Below are 5,782 nucleotides of genomic sequence, written 5' to 3'. Positions count from 1 at the left end.
CAAAACACAATAAAATTTATGTGAAACACAGAGCTGTGTTAGCCTATAATTTACTGTTTGCAGAAACAAATTTCTGTGATGTTGCTTACCAAGTTCTGCTCACAGCAGCTTCCTCCTTCTGGACAAACCCTCCCTTCTTTGCTCATGTTATAAATCTTCACTACCAGAGCGGAACAGCCAGCTGGGGCTGGCTCCCATTGTGCAGTCCCTCTACAGCCCAGAGGAGAGCCATGTGTGGGCAAAGGTAATAGAGGGAGACACTAAGATGCCAGCAAAATTGTTGTTGCATGCGATGAGAATTTCTACATTAGCACCACAAAAGTGTTTTCCTTTGGTTACCATATTTAAAGCAAGGCTGGAGGCAGTGAGGATACCAGGTTGGAGATTTGACCCCTTCCTCAGGGAGTGGATGCTGAGTATGAGCTGCAGCCACGCTCCCCAGAGCTCCTTCCCTCAGCTTATCCTCCTTGATGATCCCTCCTTGCAATTTTCCCCTCCAAAGCCTCACAAGTGGTGAGAGAGCAAACAGCCCATGAGTGCCAGTGTTCCTAGCTGCTGTCTCCTCCATCCATTTCTGAGCTGGGGAGAGCAGGGACCATGCTCTGCCTCACCCTTTTGACCAGAACAGGACTTGTGCAGACTTCTCTGTCCCTCCTACCCACTCCCCACTGTGGTATTTTTGGAGTCCCCAGGAAGAAGGAGGAATTGAGAATCTGACTCCATGTTCTTAGAAGGCTAATTTATTGTTTTATTTATATTATATTATATTATATTATATTATATTATATTATATTATATTATATTATATTATATTACATTATATTACATTACATTATATTATATAAAAGAATACTATGCTAAAACTATACTAAAGAATAGAGAAAGGATACAGACAAAAGGTTACAAAGAATGATGATGAAAACTCATGACTGCTTCCAGAGTCCTGGCACAGCTGGATGGTGATTGGTCATTAAGTCAAAACAATTAACATGAAACCAATGAAACAACCACCTGTTGGATAAACAATCCCCCAACCACATTCCAAAGCAGCAAAACAAGAGAAGCAGATGAGATAATTATTGTTTTTATTTTTCTCTGAGGCTTCTCAACTTCCCAGGAGAAGAAATCCTGGTGAAGGGATTTTTCAGAAAATATGACAGTGACATCTCATATCCAAACACCTCATATCCTGCATTTATTTTGTCTTACTTAATATGTGCCCCAGGTAGCCTGTTATTGCCACAGTCAGTCCCAGATACCAGTGCATGGAGCTGGGAGAACTGGTGCTGGTCCAAGGAAGGAGATGCCTGCCCGCAGGCTGGAGGGCCCCACAGCCTGGCACAATGCACTTGCTGGGCACAGGGTGCCTCCAGGTGATGGACATCTTGCAGGAATATCTCCATCCTCACTGTCATGGGCCTTGGACATGTTGGTTGCAGGCAGGAAAGGAGCACATTTTCCTTCTGCCCCATCCCATGGCATGTTTGGACAACAGGAGCAAGACACATATGCTTTAAACCCCCTACAAGCAACGATTGCAGTTAATTGTCATGGAGAGGTGGCACAGGCTCTCCCCATATGGAGATCCTCCGTGGGAGTGTACCAGGGCAGCATAACTCCTGAGAAATTTCTTTCATCTTTCATTTTACTTTTATAAGGAAAAATATATCCCCATGTCTGTGGGAATAAAAATGCAGCAGACATTTCCATATCCTTCTGCTCAAGCCTCTGGAAGTTATGAACACATATGATTTCAGAGCTGACTGTAGAATATTTTGCAAAGCAACACTTCCCTGACTTTCTTTGCAATGTCCTTTTGTTCTGCCAAAACCCAACAGATGTGTCCTCTGCTGGTGAGCATTTTAAAGAATAGCTCGTTCCTTTCCCCCCCCTTTTTCCAATACTGTTTTTCTGTTTGGTTTCCTTCCATCATTCACATCATAGCCTTCATTAATCTTCAAGGAACATTTATGTTTGGGTGCTGTTCACCAGGAAAGAGCCTCTCTCAAAACAGCCCTTAGTGCTGCTGCTCTGACAGAAAGAGTTCTCTTACAGAAAGCTAATACCCAGCCTTCATCCCTGCCATCAGTCTGCTGGGAAAATTAATCCTTTCTTCCCAGGACTCTTGTTAATTTAATTATTTTTGTACTGTTCAAGTGGTTTTCTTCAAAAGTTGACTTCCTGCAAACATGTACTATACTGCTGTGGAAATACACAAGTGGTTTAGTCATGCATCTGACAGTTTCTGCTGCACGACATGTTTTCTGCACCTAAGAGATCAGCCAGACCACTTATGAACTCCAGAATTTAGATATCTAATCTCTTCTGACAACCAAACCCAGAATTAAATGCTGTTCACTGGGAGGCAAAGTGGAGAACAATGGCACTTGCCAGCCCTCATTCCCATCTCAGTGTGCCACACACCCTTCAGCTTTTGCCTGGCTTTAATCCATGCTTTAGGCAAGAGGTCACTCAAGACAACAGAATTTGCTTCCAGGCAATGTAGGGCACTCAATTGTTGTTTTGAAGTACACATTTTGTTGCAGTTGTTGTTTTGGAGAACATGTTTTATGTAATATATTTACATAGAAGGCAAAGACCCCCAGTTTTGGCCCCTGAGTGACTTTCTTTCAGACAAGCACTCATTTGAGAGCTGCACTCCTGCTCCCATTGCTCTCCTGGAATAGAGCCTCTTATGCTTGGACAGAAGCTCTGAACAAATCTGCAGAAATATCAAACCATGGTGCATCCTGTTATCACAACTACTGAGGAACTCTCCCTAGGTAGGCAGAATGCTCTGATAGCTTAGGGTCAAGAATATCAGCTTTGTACTGTTGTCTGTGTCACTGATTGACTGACAAATTGCACCCAGTGACTCACCACTTCTGGGGCCTTTCCCTTTCCCTTTCCCTTTCCCTTTCCCTTTCCCTTTCCCTTTCCCTTTCCCTTTCCCTTTCCCTTTCCCTTTCTCTTTCCCTTTCCCTTTCCCTTTCCCTCCCCCTTATGAACCCACTGAACACTATGATCAGCAGAGGGTTTGTCTGCGTGTATTTGATTTACTTGTCCAATTAACAAACTCCTTTTTAATGCAGATCACCACAGAGTCTCCTTTAAGTCCAAGCATAGTTCTGGAAGCCTCATGTCCTCTCATCAGCCACCTCTGGGCTCTCCTGAAGCAGTCTAGTTTCTCAGAGCAGGCATTGCTAGAGCTGTCTCCTGTCAGACTCAGCGCTGTCCCTGTGTGAGTAACGTGATCCAGGAAACACAAACATCCAATACCACTCCAGAGCCAGAGCCTGCCAGCTCCTCACGAGTAGCACCATGCTCTGTGAGTGAAGCACTGACAGCCTCTGACTGCTTGAGAACATGCCATTATTCACCTCAAAAAGAGGTAGCAAGTTCGATCTCTGCAGGAGCAGAGTTGGGGGCAGACATCAAGAATAACAAGGTCTAATAGCAACACCTGGAAATGTAAAGTATGATAGGTGGATCTGGTTCTGGTCTATGTTATCACAGGTTACCACTGCCTTTCCAACAAACCTACCTTCAGTGCCCTGAGTCTAAAAGGTTAAAGAAAAAGACACAATTTTCAGAAGTTCATTATCACAGAATCACAGAATTACAGAATGGTTTGGGTTGGAAGAGACCTTAAAAATCATACCGTTCCAACTCCCAGCCATGGGCAGGGACACCTTCTGCTGGACCAGGTTGTTCCTGGTCTAACTTAATATGCAAAGTTAGTTCCTTTGCATATTAAGAGAGGGGACTGATCTTAACTGATTCAGTATTTGGAATAATCCCACCAGCATGCTTTTTCAGGTAGGTGTTGAGGTCTTCCTCTCCAGCAGAGTTAGTGGAGACATTAGCTCCTCCAGGCAGTAATTTACAACACCCAGGACAATCCCAAATAGGAGATAAGGATGCTAGAAGTACATCCCAGTAAGCCCACATCCATTCATTTAATGGCATGTGCATGTGTCATATTATCAGGTAGGAAACAGCTGTGTCTGGGTCCTCTGACCAGCAGTGTTATTCCCAGAACTTGAGTTATCCTGTTTGAACACCTCAGCTCCAGCATCGCAGGCATCTGACAGGTTGCATTCCAGTTCACTTGCCTACTTTTGCCATGTGAGATTACATATAATATTGTCTTGGCCACTCTTCCCTACCACACCAAATACACTGTGTCTGTTCAGGCTGAATATCCCCCTGCCCTGAAGTGCTGCTGCCATGAGGAAAGGCCCTTCACTGTGGGTATGTTGCATTTTTATGCTATGTGGTAAAAGAGGAGGTGGCTGTTGAGGGGTTCATTTCAATGAGTTCACAGCAGTCTTGCCTGGGCCTGAAATCTGTGTGGGGTGAGTTTGTTCTGCCTGAGTGGTGAGAGGGGAAACAGCTCCATGAGCCCCCTGTGCCCTCATTCTGTGCCCACCGGACCTTGGGAGCTGGCCATGGGCTCCCTGTGTCCAGAGGGCACTGGGTATCACACCTGTGAAGGGGAATTCAGCTTTCTGAAAACCTTGGGAGAGTTCTCCTCAGCATCCCCATCCTCATTTTTCTCATCATCAGTCCTCCCTAACAGGGGGCTGCCACACCTGGGAATGTTACAGCAGAGCAAAGCCCTCCTCACCCAGCACAGTCAGGCACATATGTGCAGCCCTGAGTGAATCTGTTTTCTGTCATGGAAACTCCTCAACTCCTCCATCTCCCCGGCAAGAGAGCAGCTCACAGATGATTTGGAAATCACTCTCTGCCAAAATAGGATCTCTGCCATTTGACCAGAAAATCTGTGTTTCAGATCTCTGCAGGAACAGAAACCCTGTCCTTTCACCAATTAGAAACTTGGAAGGTATTCAAGTAGAGGATACCAAGAAAATTATGTTCACAGTGGATGTTCTAGAGATGGGGAAAGCTGGCTCTGTCAGGCCTACAGGCAATTTTAAAATACCAGCAAATATCACTCTTGGGATAAAAAGCTGGAATTAAAATGCATTTACATCAATGGAGTCCCCTGATCTAAACAATCTCTTTCCTCTGCTGGTAATTTATAACTGGTAGTAAATAGGAAAATGTGGATTTCAGCACTGAATGTATTCATCCTGCCTTCTGCACAGTGGGGTGAACATTACCCTTGCACATCCTGGCAGGCTTGTTCACTGACAAATATTTCTGGGGATGGGAACTGAGCAATGCCAGGCAGACCTCTTACATGTGATACAACTTTGGCTTCACAGGCAGCAAGCCAGAGCCTGAGCCCAAAGGGTTACAAGCATATCTGCAGATAAAGTCATAAACAGAAAAATGGGGACTCGCAAAGCTGAGCTGGACACCCTAAAGCTGTGCTGATAACACTGGGCTGAACTCAGGCTTGGCAACCAGCACTTTGAAGCATGTCAAACAGTGAAAATCTCCCTGACTTCAGCAAGGATCTGGTTTCACATGTGTTTTCTCTGCTCAGATGTACCAATGGCCTGTAGCCAGTGATTTTCAGCTCTGTTTCTACCCAGCATGTCTTAACCCTGGCAATTCAGGCAAGAATTTTTCATAAAACAATATTGCTGTTTCCCCTCATTTCTGCCAAGATGCTTTTTCACAGGCATTTCAGAATTTCTTCTCTCCCTAGGTCTTGGGCTCTTAAACATTTCCTACAAGGAGGAGTAGGAGAGACTGTGTACCTCTGCCTTCCCCTTCTTTTTCAGTCTGGTTTAGCCACCAGCTCAAGTAGAGACTGCCATTCCTGCAGCCCAGCTGAGAGCATGTGTCCTTGTGGCAGGACAGAGGC

This window comes from Ammospiza caudacuta, chromosome 3, assembly GCF_027887145.1.
Source record: "Ammospiza caudacuta isolate bAmmCau1 chromosome 3, bAmmCau1.pri, whole genome shotgun sequence".
NCBI classification, from domain to species: Eukaryota; Metazoa; Chordata; class Aves; order Passeriformes; family Passerellidae; genus Ammospiza; species Ammospiza caudacuta.
This window is presented reverse-complemented; position numbering follows the sequence as displayed.